This window comes from Budorcas taxicolor, chromosome 8, assembly GCF_023091745.1.
Source record: "Budorcas taxicolor isolate Tak-1 chromosome 8, Takin1.1, whole genome shotgun sequence".
Lineage (NCBI taxonomy): Eukaryota > Metazoa > Chordata > Mammalia > Artiodactyla > Bovidae > Budorcas > Budorcas taxicolor.
In genome coordinates, this window is record NC_068917.1 from 67,685,260 (window position 1) to 67,701,903 (window position 16,644).

The window sequence follows — 16,644 nt, forward strand, 5'->3', positions numbered from 1 at the left end:
CAATAGTAACAGAAATCCAGGAAGGGGAAATCAGTTTAGGGAGAAGAACAAAGAGAGAAGTTTTAAGGGGAAGAATGTGACAGGCCTGTGGCAGAGGATTGAGAAGAAAGGTGAAAATGGACATAGCTTTAAAGAGGAGAGGATCGTGTGGAAAGGGACCTGAGGTCAAGGGAGAGATTTTTAAAGATCAGAAAAATATGTTTAAAAGCTAATGGAAAGGACAAGGTGGGGCTGCAAGGCACCTCTGTATCTGTTTATCATCACATCTGATCAAAACAACCCTCAGAAAGTGTTGACTTCAGGCTTTCAAATCTAGCACAAATTCCTCTCTTGGCCAACTCTAACTCATACAGAAAAAAACGGGATTCTAGGAAATGAAGTTCTCAGTTTATCCAAATTGACATATCACAATCCAGTAGAGTACATCTCTTGTCAACTTAGTGTCTATGCACATTTCCTAAACTGTATGTAATTTTCAAATAAAATCATTAAGACCATGCTTCTGTAAAGCATTATTATTCTTCACACAACTGAAAAACATGCTAACCATCTCCTAATCAAAAGATACCGAAAGTACACTTCATCTAGCCTGAAGAGCAAAATTTTGCCATTCATTGGGCACTAGTATTGTAAAGTAGAATAAAATTAAAAAAAGAACATAAACAACTAAGATTTACTGTATAAAAAAAAAGCTATTACATAATTCAATCAGGTAAGCTGTTTCCAGGTGATGGGAAAATGAGTTCCTTGGTCAGAAATAAGGTTCTGTGGGATATTATGATGGTACAGAGGGCATTCTGCAAGTCCATCCAGAGATGGGTGTTTTTGGAAGAATCAGTGAGGAAGGGAAAGCAAATCCATTCCCCAAATAAGGATCTATTCTAGTAAGAACAATGCACTTTCCTATCTGTGGTGGAAATGGCTCAATATAATCAGTCTGATGCCAGGTGACCTGAGAAATAGTATCGTATCTTTGATTGGTGTTGGTCTTTGGTGTTGGCAGTCAGGGACCCAGTAGCGGAGGTAACCAGATCAGTCAGCAACATGGGCAACCTTTGTCCCTGCAGCCAATGGCCCCTTTATTTATGAGTGCCTTGGGCAAGGACAGGAATGACTGGGGAAAGAGATATACTGACAGCCACAAAACAGATCTTGCTGTTTGGTTAGCATTCATCTGGGACACAAATATCATATTCTGTACTCTTTCAAAGAGGTCTATCCTCATACTTCTCCAGAACTTACTGCCTCCAATTCTCCAGTCATCTTCCTTCCAAGTCCAAACTCTTAGGGACTTGCTCATGAGTTAATGTAGAGAAATACCTTTGTTCATCCCTTCTTCCAGGCAAATTAACCAACCAGGTGTACTGCTTGGAGTTTTGCCCACTGGGAAGATTTCTCAACACTGTCCTCATAGCCACACCTGAGTGGAGCTAGAGTGCTGCAGGCATCCCATTTCAACTTCTGCCAGTACTTTTGGGTGATGATTTGGAATGAGAGGCTGAAGAGATGTGTGAGCTTAGAGACTAACTAACCCTGGAGGGAGGGGGGAAATATTTGAAGAGAAAAGAAAGCTGCTGTCCACAATGGAACATTGGGGAAAGAACAGAGATATTTAACAGATTTTATTAAGGTTTAAAATACACTTTTGCAATATATATAGAACCTCCTCCCCTAGTCCCACGGGATTTTCAGTAAAATAACTATTTCTCATCCATGCTGGAAGAGGTGGACCTATAGTGGGAATACATCAAAATGCTCAGTGCCGTCTCAACAGTAGGCCTGGAGCTTGAGTTGTAGGTGCTCCCAGGAAGCCTGCCGTACTCCTGTCATATTGGCAAAAATCAATGCAAAGCACTGTTGTTAAGTTGCTGTGAGTAGTTTCTACCCTGCAAGAATATACTTTGAGGCAGATTGCCCTTCATTTCAGGAGGCTAAAGCCCTGGACTGGCCCTTTAGTTACCCAGATATAAAACAAGTTTCTCCCTGTTCTTGAGAAGAGCTGTGATGTAATGGGAATACAGGTGTTTTAGCCTAAAACCCGACTGTGGTATAATATAAATTGTCCTGGCTAGGTTTTAGCAGCCAAAATTGTCCATCTCCATACTTTGTCGCTTATTCTGGGAGAAATGCTTATTTTCTCTGTAGAAAGTTAAACTGGATGTTCTTCACCTGGAAGCGGTAGAGATTCATGTGCCCTTATGTGAAGAAATAGGAAGCTGTGAGGAAGAGAAAGGGGGAACATGTAAGTAAGATCTTCACTCACCCTGGAATAGTCTTTAAAAGCTGGGCTTGGTCTGATGCCTGGAGCTGTTTAGTGTCCTGCACATGGGGCATGTGGTTAAGAGCATGGGCTCTGGGCTTAGATCGCCTTCATCTGAATCCCTCTCTATAGCCTGTCTTGCCTTGAGCAAATTATCTAACTTCTTTGTTACTTTCCTTATTTTAAAATTGGAGGGACGATCATTGTTCCTCTATAAAGTTGTTGAGAGGATTGAAATGAGTATGTAGAGCATTTAGCGTAATGTTTGGCAAAGAGCAATATCCCAACACATTTTAGAATAATCAAGGAAATACTGATATTAGGCTATCAATGCTATAATTCTTTTTGTAGGAACCAGTAGCTGAGGCCACACTACTTCAGGGAGTTCGGGCTTCCTCATTGCTTAGTGTCTGGGTTCTAAAAGTGAGCTTCATAAGACAGCCAGGCAGACGCTTCATTCCTTATTATAATTTAACCTTGGAAGTCACATAGTGTAGCTTCTTTCAACCACAAATCCACCTGTTTTTAGGGCAGGGGACATAGATTCCACTTCTCTATGGGAGGATGGTCAAAGTCACATTTAAGTAAGAGCATGTGAAGTGGGAGTTATTCTTTTGATCATGTTCTGAAAATATAATCTGCCACAGGTGGATGGCACTACCAAACTGCCCTCTTGCCTGGGTTTGGGGGAATTCTTTTAACATCCCTCCACACCTGGGACTCAAAAGCTAAATGAGCAAAGTTATATTTGGGAGTCCAATAGGGTAGCCTTCCTTTAAAAAGTAGAATTGGAAAAGTTGATTGAACGAAATGTTATCAGCTGGAAGGAAAAAAATCTCTTTGAACACAGTGAGTGGAAGAATAGGGACAAACAATTATGGAAAAATAGGAGCAATAGAGGGCTTCCCAGGTGGCACTAGTGATAAAGAACGTGCCTGCAAATGCAGGAGATATAAGAGATACCTGTTCGATCCCTGGGTCGGGAAGATCCCTTGGAGGAGGGCATGGCTATTCAATCCAGTATTCTTGCCTGGAGAACCTCATGGACAGAGGAACCTGGTGGGCTACAGTCCATGGGGTCGCAAAGAGCTGGACACGACTGAAGCAACTCAGAACGCACGCAGGAGCAATAGAGCAATAGCAGCAACTCCTGCCTGGAGAAACAATGGAGAACAGTAGCAGCAGGATGAAAAATGGGGAGAAACAGTAGATGGATGAAGGTCATAAAGGGAAAGAATAGTTTCTGTGGAACATAAATAAATCTTGGGAAAATTTAGCTGATCGTTTTTTCTTTACTTTTAAAAATATTCTATTAAGGTTCATTCTCATTTAAAAAATTTTAAGCAATGCAAGGTTAAGATGAGAACATATATCACCTACAATCTTACAACTTCAAAATAATAATCATCAAATTAGGTGAACACCACGCCATATCTTGCTCTCTCTCACCTTCCACATATATAACATACACGTACACAAAGGACAGCTAGCCAACTAGTTGAAGAGAAAGGCAAAAAATAAAATAAAATTTTATAAATTCAGGATCAAATTACACATTTGTTTAATAAAGGCTTACATTTTATATTATCTTAGTAATTTATATCCCCCTAAATTAAGCCTTGTTAAAAATGCAGGGTGTCAAATACTGAAACAGAAACATCTGTAGCTTTTTACATTATGGATTTAGATACAGGCTGCTTTCTTCTTAATTTTCTAGAACAATTTATTCTATTTATTTATTTCTGGCCACACCGGGTCTTTGTTTGCTGTGCATGGTGAGCAGGGGCTACTCTTCACTGCAGTTCATAGGCTTCTTGTGGCTTCTCTCGTGGCACACAGGCTCCGAGTGTGTGGGCTTTAGCATTTGCAGTCTGCAGGCTCCATAGTTGGGCCGCACAGGCTTTGTTACTCCTTGGTACGTGGAATCTTCTTGGACCAGGGATTGAACCTGTGCCCCCTGCACTGGCAGGTGGATTCTTATCCATTGTACCTCCAGGGAAGTCCTGGACAATTTTTATATTCAGTCACCAGCTAGTGAGCTAGATATTTCTTACCAAACACATCGAACTTCTCATGAAAACTTTCTGGAATAAAAGGATGAAAACAGAACAAAATCTGAGACTCTTCAAAATTTAGCTGACTTACAAAGAGTATAAGTTAAGTGCTCCCTCCCATTTTAGTTGAGGGGGGCATTGTCTGAGAGAAATTATTTGTTGTTAATGTGATAACACTAAGTATTCTGTCATATTCAGGAGTGACAGCTCAAATGGGGACCATACTTCTAAGAGGTGGTGACATCTCAGAACTACATAGTAATTTATTATCATTGATTCTTATAAATTTGCTTTAACAGGTATGCTACTATATTCATTTCTTAAGTGATTGTATGATATTAAATTAGGGATTTTTCAATGTCATATCTTTTATTTATTTTGTTAAGTGTCCTGTATCCTAACTTGTGTTATCTCTGAATCTAGGTTATACTTCTGGAGTTTGTCAAACTATTTTGGCACCACTACCTAGAACATTTTAGCACCAGGTGGCAGCAAAATCTGAGAGTTGAGATAAAAGTAAACAATTAAGAATTTGCCTCAAACCTCAGGATAGTTAATAAGGTGTAACAAATGCATTACTTCCCCCACTTCCCTAGTTTCTGTTTAGATCTCTCTCTCTCTCATTTTACTGAATGATTATCCAAAATGTGCACATACCCACCCACTGCCCTCTATACACTCACATGTACTCTTGAAGACACAGAGAAAATAGCCAGTAACCCTGCCAAGTGGGCTGTGCTGGAAACTAGCTTCAGAAATGCAAGAACTAGGATAGCCCAGAGCATAGAAAGCCAGCAGAATAAACTGGAATCTGTTAGGAAAATCCAGAGTCTAAAGGACCAGAGACCAAGCTCAGACATTAATTCCAAAAAACTAGAAGCAGAACCAAAGTCAGGTAGCTGAATAAAACAAAGAGGAGGTGTAAAGCAAGAGCAAGTAAGAAACTTAACAGCAACTCACCTTTAGAGGTCAGCAAGGGCAAGTGCTTGGCTGTTTTGAGCTCATCCACAGAGATAGAAAAGAAACTAGAGTCGTGCTCTCTTCTTAAGTGTATCTAAGTGTTAAGGACATCATCTCTACAAAATTCTCCATTTTTTATGGACTGACCAAAGAGCAGGATTCTGGAATCTCCTTTTGGTTTAACCCTGTACTTGCTGGATGATTCACACTGGCTATTTCCAAGCTTAGGTGACTCCTTCATCAGATGAGAGTTAGTGCTAATCTAGTCTTGCCAGAAGAGATGGCAGTGATTTGGGATGGCAGCTCCAATCTGCTCTTATTTAAGAAGCACTGCCTTCGTCACTTCAGATTTTATCTGGCTAGGGTCTGGTACTTAAGCTGTCAAACCAGATAGAAATGTATACTTTTTTTTTTTTTTTGAAATGCAAACTTCTTAAACACAAACACAAAATCATTTTAAAGTCCATTAAACAGATTTTTGTAGTTGGAGAGTAACCCAAAATTGTCAAGCAACTTTCCTTTCAGATGCTTCCTTAATCATGATAAAGTTCCAAATAGCATTTTTCAATAATCATATTTTGTGGGTTTTTTTTAAAAGGGTATTAGAGCTTTTAGGCATCTTTGATCCTTTTTTCCTACTTGTTGAAAAGGCTCACAGTTCAGTCCTTGGAACATGCATCAAACTCATCATCTGAAGGATCTCTAAAAGGTTTGTAAGTGACTCTATTGTCATTTTTCTTTATTTCTGAAGCTTCCCACACAACTGCATGGCTGTAAAAACGGATTTTCACATCATATGTCTAAAGAAAAACAAATGTCTTTGTTCCATGGTGCATTTCAGAAGATTAACAGGTGTTAACAGATGGGAGGCGTTTGCTCTTCAGAGTAAAAGATCTATCATGGTTAGAAATTGTCTCTTAAGAAGTAGCCGTGTTCATTTCTGAACTTGCAAACCAAGAGGTGGACTGTCTTTACAGAGCAGGTGTTTGTGACAGCTAGCAACAAGAAGGAATCAAAGTGCCCCATGGCAGAGAGTTGCTAGGTACCTGGGGAGGCCTCAAAGTGCCAGTATCTCCATGTTCCAGGGTTACATCTTGGAACCTGATTTTACAACACGGTGAGAGTGGATTTCTCTATGTCTTTCTCTCTCTCAGATGAACACTTACTATTAAACTCTGAAATGTAAACCAAAAAACTTGTTTATTAACTTATAATTAGGAACTTGGCTCCTCTGATTTCTATCTGTCCTCTATAAACAGATCTACAAAGAAAGTCAAATTATTATCAAAAATCTGTTGCACATTAGCATCGATTCAGAGTAAGGGGAATTGGCACATGATTCAAATGTTTACTAGCATTAATTTTCATAAAGCCCAGTGCACTCGCCTCCACAAGGAATAAGACAGATCAAATCCCTCATTTGTTTCTTTACCTGAATTTGGTCAAATAGATTTTCTAGTTCTGACATTTTATATTCAATTTCAATATGATTTCTGTTTTCTTCTGGTGCAAATGGAAACATAATAGGAAATCAAGAGTCAAGACAAACCACAGTAGTAGAGAACCTTGGCTCAAGATATATGAGGAGTAAGAAAGAGCTCTCAAAATAGTCTGCATGACTTCAACTCTCTAGATAAATTCTATTCCATAATGTACAAGAAACACAGACACTATCATCCTCTGAGCCATTTTGAGACATCATAGAAATGAGAAGAGGTGCTTGAACACTAAAAATAAGCGTATGTTCTGACTTCTTGAAAAAGGAAATTATTTGATCCTGCAAAGACAGGAAAAGTAAGTTTAATGCAAACCTCTGGAAAAATTCAGGCAGATTATTGAGTGTAGGAAAAAAATGCAAGGATGACCAGGAAGCAACATGAGTTTACTACAAATGCATCAGACATTCAACAAGTTCATCATTTACATTCTAGGCTGCATTATTAGCAGACACATTTATTTATTGGTTTATCAGATTTAAAATAAACCTAAATTTAAATAATAAAATCAACTGGATGGTATTTAATTTTGTTTCTATGTCCCAAGTCAGTTCATGTAGCAGCAATTATTTGTTCCTCAGAAGTCTGGGTAAAACTCAGCAGTGCGTCCATCCTGAGCAAGTGCCCACTCTAGCTCCTGCAGTCACCCTGAAGGCAATGTTTTCATTCCAATAATATTGCCTTCATATGGAACATCTCTAGTTCCACTTTCAGAATTTTCTTCTGAAGTTTACTTTCTGTCTTTACAAGTAGAAAGTTATTGCCCTAAGGAGAATGGATTTTTAATTTTTTCATAAATAGTCGTCTGTGCTGTGCTGTGCTAATTCACTTGGGTTGTCTCTGACTCTTTGTGACCCTATGGACTGTAGCCCACCAGGCTCCTCTGTCTATGGGATTCTCCAGGCAAGAATACTGGGTGGATTGCCATGCCCTCTTCCAAGGGATCTTCCCGACCCACAGATCAAACCTGTGTGTCTCTGCATTGGCAGGCAGGTTCTTTACTACTAGTGCCATCTGGGAAGCCCTATAGTCAAGTCTACTAGAAACAAAAAACATGAACTTTAATTACCTAGTCAATTGAATTAAGTGAGAAAGCCAAGGAAACTGATTTAGTTGGGGGGTCTTATAAATTGGCTCTGAAAGCAATCTCTAAACAGGGATTTATTTTTAATGGAGGAAATATCCTTAATACTTTCAAATTCTTAAAGATTGTCTTGCTTTCAAATATTTTAAAATGTAACTTTAAAATGATAAGGGATATTGAATACAGGAAGACATACAGACTTTTCTGTCTTCCTTTCTTCTGATCTAGCAATGCAATTTTAGCATTATAAAAATCTTTTAGTAACAGAACAGGTTACATTCCATTTCAAATGCAGTTTTATATGTATGATTTGAAAAAAAAACCCGGGATAACAGATTTTATCTCCTAATGCTCTGATAGGCTGTAAATCAGCTGTTTTATTTAAACTTAAATAGAATTTTTTAAACACACAGGAGCAAAGATTTAGGTAGTCTTAAGTTTGTATCTTTTCTTAAAGTCTTTTGAAAACAAAATTCAAATTTTAAATGCAAAAATATTCAGTTACCAGTAGATTCACATTATGTTCAAGTGCTATGTTATACAGGACTTTAACCAAATTTTTAAAAGTTAGGAGATCAGCAATATAACCAGAGAGTAACGTCTGTAAAGTTATTTTCCCAATCTGCCTCATCCATGCAAATTTCCCCTGGGGGCATTTTAAATACTCTTCACAAGAAGTTGATTAAGAAAAAAATTAAAAATAAAAAATGATCTTCAACTATTTTTTTCTTACCCTTATTCCAAAAAGGATTAAAGATGATTTACAAAACTATATATAATTCAACAAAATTTTCTTTTATTTAAAAAAATTTTTTTTATTGAAGTATAGTTGATTTTCAATGTTGTGCCAATTTCTGCTATATAGCAAAGTGACTCAGTTTTATACATATATACATTCTTTTATGATATTCTTTTTCATTGTGGTTTAGCCCAGGAGACTGGATATAGTAGGACTTTGTTGTTTATACATTCTAAACTCAACAAAAAAATTTAAAAGCAAGGGAAGGGTTAAAAAGAAAATGAATGTGGGAAAAGTAAGAAAGGGGTGAAGTGAAGATTCACATTCATGATTTGAAGTCTAATTTATTTGCTAAATTTGACTTGGGCTTTTTAAAAGCCATTGCAAAGAAGGAAACAGTTCCATGATTCATAAAGTTTGGGGAGGAACAAGGTCTGTTTAGAGAGGGACACTAATCTAGATTCTGAATCCTGAGGGTGGAGGAGCTCAAACATCTGCTAACCTGAAATATTTCATGGTGATTGAAAATTGAATATTTTGTCAGGGGTGCCTGAAAAGCAATTCAGATCACGTCACTCCTCTGTTCTAAAAAGTTCAGGAGCTCTCATTGCCTATAAATTCACTATAAATGTCTTCATCTAATATTTGAGCCCAAATTTCAAAGCCAAATCAAAGTGACCTGTCTGAAGGCAGACAACATCTCTTATTCAATATCGTGTTAATCAACACTGTCACAGGATTTTGTGACTGAGTAGGTGTCAACAGACTCTCAAAGATGTTATACAGAGGAATTCTCAATCAGCCAAAAAAGTTGGCAGAAACCTTTCCAACCTTCATTTGTCTACTTATAAGACCTTCTGATTGGAGAAGGCAATGGCATCCCACTCCAGTACTCTTGCCTGGAAAATCCCATGGACAGAGGGGCCTGGTAAGCTGCAGTCCATGGGGTCACTAAGAGTTGGACACGACTTAGCGACTTCACTTTCACTTTTCACTTTCATGCATTAGAGAAGGAAATGGCAACCCACTCCAGTGTTCTTGCCTGAAGAGTCCCAGGGATGGGGGAGCCTGGTGGGCTGCCGTCTATGGGGTCGCACAGAGTCGGACACAACTGAAGCGACGCAGCAGCAGCAGCAGCAGCAGCAGCAGCAGCAAGACCTTCTGACACCTCTTCCTGTTGAATGCTGACCAATAGCTTCAAAGTCAGTAATAATGATAACATCTCCATCACCAGTAGCAGCTGTAATAACACTTTGCATTTGTATAGTGCTCTATAGTTAACAAAGTGTATATATAAAAAATTTTAAAGTATCCTTACAACCAGCTTGCCTTTTGGCCTGAGTAGGGATCATGGACCGTCCTACAATGCAGAAACTAAGTCTCATAGAAGATAAGTCTTTATTAAGTAGTGGATGCCATTTTCTCTTGATTTCCACAACAGAGTGTGGTCTCCTCCTCTCCCTCAAACCCTCAGTGGCATCTGGTTTACACATTTCTTATGACAATAATCACTCCATATATTTTATATAGTGTCTTACAGTTGGTGAAACAGTTTCTCATGCTGAATACCTGTTTGTTTGTTTTTAATTCTCACAACAGCTTCATTTAAAGAAAAAATAATCCTCTTTACCTTGAGTACCCTGTTGGTCTGCACACTCTCCAAAAACATAAAAAGTGAAATCAGTAGATTAACACTGCCCGTTATCACCACCACACTTATGTTATCATCCTCCAATGGAAACTAACATTTTTTCAGCTCCCTATTCTCTGCCAGATGCTGGGATAATTTTTTATAGCTAATACAGTTTGCCTTCCATATCCTCAGGCTCTGCAGCCACAGATTCAATCAACCACAGATTGAAAATATTTGAAAAAAATTCCAAAAAACAAAAGTCAAATTTGCTGCACACTGGCAACTATGTACATAGCATTTACATTATATTTTAAACGATTTGCATAGCATTTGCATTTATGCCATTTTACATAAGGGAGTTGAGCATCCTTGGATTTGGTTATCCATGGGGGTCCTGGAGTCAGTACCCCTTGGGCTCCAAGGGAGGACTGTACAGCTTCAATGGCTATCTTCTTTGTTCATAGCCTGTTCAATTTGATTCTCTACCATCTCCCCACCCCCAAAACAAAAACCCAGCCAAAATCTAGAAATAAAATATGTACTGTCCTTCTCTGTGGATATTCTATTAAGGAAAGAAAGGGGCTGGTGATGCTAACAAGGAGCCAACACCCTTTATGAAAACTCTACTGCAGAGACTGATTTAGGGACCAATTCTGGGTAGATTTCAGCAGGATGGCATAGCACACTGAGTGGATCAAAGCTGTTCTTACAAGATCTGCCACTTAGGGAAATTTCCAATGAAGACATCACCAGGTGGGAAAAGACTCCAGCAGAGGTATTTTGGTGAGGAAGCTCTTCCTTCCTCTTCTTGGTTCAGAGTGACAGTTCCAAGCCTGAAGAAGGCTGGGGAGAAAAAGCAAGATGGAGAACACCATCAGAAATCCCCTAGGACAGGAAAATTCCTGCGTCCAGATGTGGCATTACCCAACTCCAGGGGGCGCTCTTCATGTGAAATACAACATGCATGGTGCCCATGGAGTTGTGTAAGGTGGAATCCTCCCCACAGACTGGTTTTGTCCTCCCATTCCACTAACTGAGGTGTATAGAGGGTATCCATGCTGGGGACTGTCAAGAGAACTGGGGACTCTCAAGATTTCTAACTCATTTGATGGTTTGGTGCCTGGCATTTTGATTTTGTTTTATGGCTTTCTATAACTTTGTATTAAAGATGTCTGTGAGGGGGCAGAATGAGATTCTGTGGACAAGCTGATCAGGATTGTGAAGGCCAAGTGTCATGTCCAATGTGTGATTCATTCTACAGAAACTCAGGCACCTTGTGGCAAAGATTTCTCCAGGGGAAAAAAAATCAATTTCATCTAAACTGTGTGGCCCCATTCCTTTTTTTTTTTTTTTTTTTAATTTCTGGGAAAAGCATCAGCATATGTGAATTAGAAATTATTCTAGTTCACATATGGGGGCCGGTAACTATTTCTCAAATGCCCTTTAAGTCTATGATCCTCAGAATCAACCACACTTAAGAATTATCCAGAGAACTTTAAAAAACATATAGACGCCTGGTTCCCGCTTCAGCCCAATTAAATCAGAATCTCCGAAGGTGAGGCCCAGGCAATTGTATTTTTTAAAGATCCCCAAGTGACTTTGTTGTGTGCCTTAGGTGGTGCTCTTATTCTTCCTCTGCTCTCACCCTCAGTTACAAACTGAGCTTTAAGAAAATTTGCCCAGCTGGGCAAACTCAGTTGTAAAACTGGAGAAGACCAATGAGATCACAAAGGCGATGAGACAAACGTTCTGTGTTTAAAACAAACAATTGTCAAACACCACATTCCAGGGCATGTGCTGGGAGCACACAGTAAATGACACAAGGTGCCTGCCCTCAGTAAGTTTCTGCTGTAGATGGAAAGACAGATATGTGAAGGACGCTACTGCAGAGTGAAATTAAATCAAGGTACTGTGGGCACAAGAGTGGTGAATAAGAGAAAGTTTCTGGGGCAGGAAGAGATTTGATGTGGGTCTTCAGGGAGAAGTCAGTTTTTGATAAATGGAAAGGGAGCAGAGGGACGTCCCTGGTAGTATAGTGATAGGGAGTCTGCGATGGACACATACACACAGCTATATTTAAAATGGATAACTAACAAGGACCTGTTGTAAAGCAACTGGAACTCTGCTCAATGTTATGTTGCAGTCTAGATGGCAGGGGAATTTGGAGGAGAATGGATACCATATGTATGGTTGAGTTCCTTTGCTGTCCACCAACATTGTTAATCAGCTCTACTCCAATAAAATTAAAAGTTAGAAAAAAATACCCCTCCCCCAAAAAAGACTTTGGCTTCCAATGCAGGGGGTGTAGTTTTGACCCCTGGCCAGGGAGCTAGAATTCCACATGTCTTACAGCCAAAAAACCAAAACATAAAACAGAAACAATGTTGTAACAAATTCAATAAAGACTATAAAAATGGTCTTCAATAAAGACCATAAAAATCTAAGAAAAAAAAGGAAGGAAGCAGAAAACATTTCAAAGAAATGAAGAGCTTGAGCAAAGGCATAGAAGCAAGAAGTGGATGGGATTTTAGGAAATTAGGAACTTCATGGAACTTCAGAAAATGCTGGACTATGAAGCTGGAAATTTAAATGAAAACTTGGAGGGCCACAGAAGCTCCCCTAAGAAATCAGCAAGTGTTGTGTGAGTCTGTATGATATATGTCTCAGAAGCAGGGGCCACAGCAAAGGTTTAAAACTAACTGGTCCCATGAGCAGATCTGAAACAAGTAGAGACATGATCAACATGAACTTTGGTAAATATATCTGAGGTGGTTACTCATACTACCCTCTGGCAACCTTCTCCCTGCTTCTCTTCCCCCGCACTCTGGGGAACTAAACATACCTTTGTTTCATCCTGTGTACAAAGCTTTTACATATGTTCTCTCTGTACAGAATGCCCTATCTACCTTTTTTTTTTTTTGAAGATCTAATTGTTTTTTTCCAATGATGGATGAATTTGAGCAGCATCACATCCAGTGAACAGAAGGGCTCTCCTAGGGGTTTACAAAATGGAAGGCTTTTCTAGACAGAAGGAGAGTGGGACAAGTATTTTATTAGTTTGAAAAAAAAAAATCATTCCTAGCCAGGTCTTTTTTTTTTTCTTTTTTGGCACTTCAGGATGAATTTTTGTTTTAATTGGATTATAATTGTTTTACAATGTTACATTAGTTTCTACTATACAATAAGATGAATCAGCTATATGTACAAATATATCCCATCCTTCTTATCCTCCTTTCTTTAAAATTTCTATGTATTAACCAAACACTGATGTCGCCTTCTCTGTGCTTCTTTCTGTAGCACTTGTGTAGGGATAGCTAATAATAGCGCTTGTTAATTGTATTGCATTTATTGACATGTCTGTCTTTCCCCGTGGACTGTGAGCCCCCAGAAGACAGAAATGAGATCTTTTTAAACTTTCAGTCACCAAGACTCAGTACAGTGGCTGGCATATTGGCTGTGCAGACTAACTGATTGAATGAATGGGAAAGCACTTACCAGATGTTAGAAAGATTTAAACTTACCAATTATGTCTTGTAATGTTTAAGTATAGGGATTCAGGATGTTTTTTCCATATTGAAAACCATTTGCTCAGGCTTGAAACATTTATCTTTTGAGGCATTCACTCATATAAGCATAGTGACAGTTCCTGAACCTATCAATTTATTTCCATGGAGCAAGCAACATTTCTTTCTTTAGTAGTAATCTGCCAAAGTAATATTACAGTTAATGTGTCTTGGGCTAGAGGAAATATAAATACCATTCAAAAAACTCCTGTAATCCATTGAGGCCTACAGAAGGGAAAAATCCCCTAAAGGGTGTGACAATGAGATTTGGGCACTTGCCCTGCTGAGAAGAGGGAGGGTGGCCTCTTTGTGAATTTTGCGGATTTCCTATCCCTTAAATGTATTTCACTAGTTGGAGGATTAAAAGGTTTACTGGTGAGAGTGTCAGTTGTCAAAGGATTGAGGATAGGTTCTATAATTCTGTAAAAGAGAGCCCCAGCAGCTTCTCCAACAGAAATCTAGAAATATTTGGTGTCTTGGAAATCCTTTTGCCCTGTTGTTATATTCTCTTAGTTCTTCTGTGACAATCATGCTGCCCCTGAAAGAAATGGCAACCTTCATGAACTTAATTTTTGCACTGTTGCTCTCATATACTACTTACAAGGCATTGTATTTTTCCCTGCCTTTCTGTCAGGTTTTTGTCTCATGTATTTTGGTGCTCTGTTGTTAGGCACATACACGTTAAGGACTGTAAAGGAGAATTAACCCCTTATCATTAGGTAAAGTGCCCCTTTTTATTCCTGATAATTTTCCTTGTCCTGAGGTCTGCTTTGTCTGAAATTAATATAGCTACTCTTTGTTAGCATTAGTGTGGCATATCTTTCTCCATTCCCTTGCTTTTAACCTTTCTGTTTCTTCATATTCAAAGCAGGTTTCTTGCAGAAAACATATAGCTGGGTCATGTTTTTTTGTTTACTCGGACAATTATGTTGATAAAAAGCTGGACACATTCAGAGCATTCATATTCAAGGTGGTTAACAGGACTTCACAGGTGGTCCAGTGGTTAAGAATCCAAACTCCCAATGCAGGGGCCCCAGATTCCGTCCTTAGTTAGGGAACTAGATCCTGCATGCCACAACTAAGACCTGGTACAGCCCAAAAGAAAACAAAACAAACAAACTAAAAGAGTAGATTTAAAAAGTAGAGTGGTTAATAAAATAGTTGGTTGACCCTTTACCACGTTTATAACTGTTTTCTCTTTGTGCTTGTTCTCTGTTTCTCTACGGCTACCTTTTCACCCTCTCTGGTATATCAATTATATTTCTTTTTAAGCTTTTTTAGTAATCTTTCTAGAGTTTATAATATATATTCACAACTATATATTTCCTAAGGGAAATCAACCTTGAATATTCTTTGGAAGGACTGATACTGAAGCGCCAGTACTTTGGTCACCTGATGCAAAGAGCTGACTCATTGGAAAAGACCCTGATGCTGGGGAAGATGGAGGGTAGGAGGAGAAGGGGGTCACGGAGGATGAGGCGGTTGGTTGGATGGCATCATCGACTCAATGGATAAGGGTTTGAGAGGACTCCAGGAGATAGTGAGGGACAGGGAAGCCTGGTGCACTGCAGTCCATGGTGTTGCAAAGAGTTGGGCACCACTTGATGACTAACACGTTGCATCAGGTATTGTGAACTGAGATGAACAGGCTTTTGGTGTGAGGTTTTACATTAATCTGGCTAGGAGCTGGACTGTGTTTAATGTTTGCTGTACTGGTGGGTATAAGGCTTCAATTTCCTTCAGAGTCCTTGTTGTCTGAATTTCACTAAAAATTCCTTTAGAAATTGCACTTGCAGTTCTTTCAACTCTGCTGCTGCTGCTGCTAAGTCGCTTCAGTTGTGTCCTACTCTGTGCGACCCCAAAGATGGCAGCCCACCAGGCTCCCCCATCCCTGGGACTCTCCAGGCAAGAACACTGGAGTGGGTTGCCATTTCCTTCTCCAATCTTTCAACTCTAATCTGCTGTTGTTATTCTGGAGAACTATAGATGTGGCAGTAAGGTTGGGGGAGTGGAAGCATTCCATAATTATGATTTACCTATAATTGATTTTCAGCCTTTTAGTTGTCTTGTGTCCTTGGGCTTTGACCCTTACAAGTTTTTCTCAGCCCCTTCCCCAGTTTAGGAGAGACAGGAAGGCTAGGAGACTTGGGAGTTGGGTAATGCAAACCAACCCTGCCCTCCACCCACTGCCCACCACCACCTTAAGCCTCTGGCTATAGAGAAGGCTCCATATGTTTCAAAATAGTTTATTTTCCCCTCCTCTACCAGAAACATGAGGATTTTATCTTGGCTTTTCACCATGAGAACCTGATGAGTTTCCTGGAGGTAAAACTCACGAATATATGTGGTTCCCCCGCAAGACTGCGAGCCCCAACAGTTTCTAACTCTCATACTAGTCTACACTCCACCTCCAGTTCAGTTCAGTTCAGTTCAGTCGCTCAGTCGTGTCCGACTCTTTGCGACCCCATGAATCGCAGCACGCCAGGCCTCCCTGTCCATCACCAACTCCCGGAGTTCACTCAGACTCGCGTCCATCGAGTCAGTGATGCCATCCAGCCGTCTCATCCTCTGTCATCCCCTTCTCCTCCTGCCCCCAATCCCTCCCAGCATCAGAGTCTTTTCTGAAGAGTCAACTCTTCGCATGAGGTGGCCAAACTACTGGAGTTTCAGCTTCAGCATCATTCCTTCCAGAGAACATTCAGGACTGATCTCCTTTAGGATGGACTGGTTGGATCTCCTTGCAGTCAAAGGGACTCTCAAGAGTCTTCTCCAATACCACAGTTCAAAAGCATCAATTCTTCGGTGCTCAGCTTTCTTCACAGTCCAACTCTCATATCCATACATGACCAGTGGAA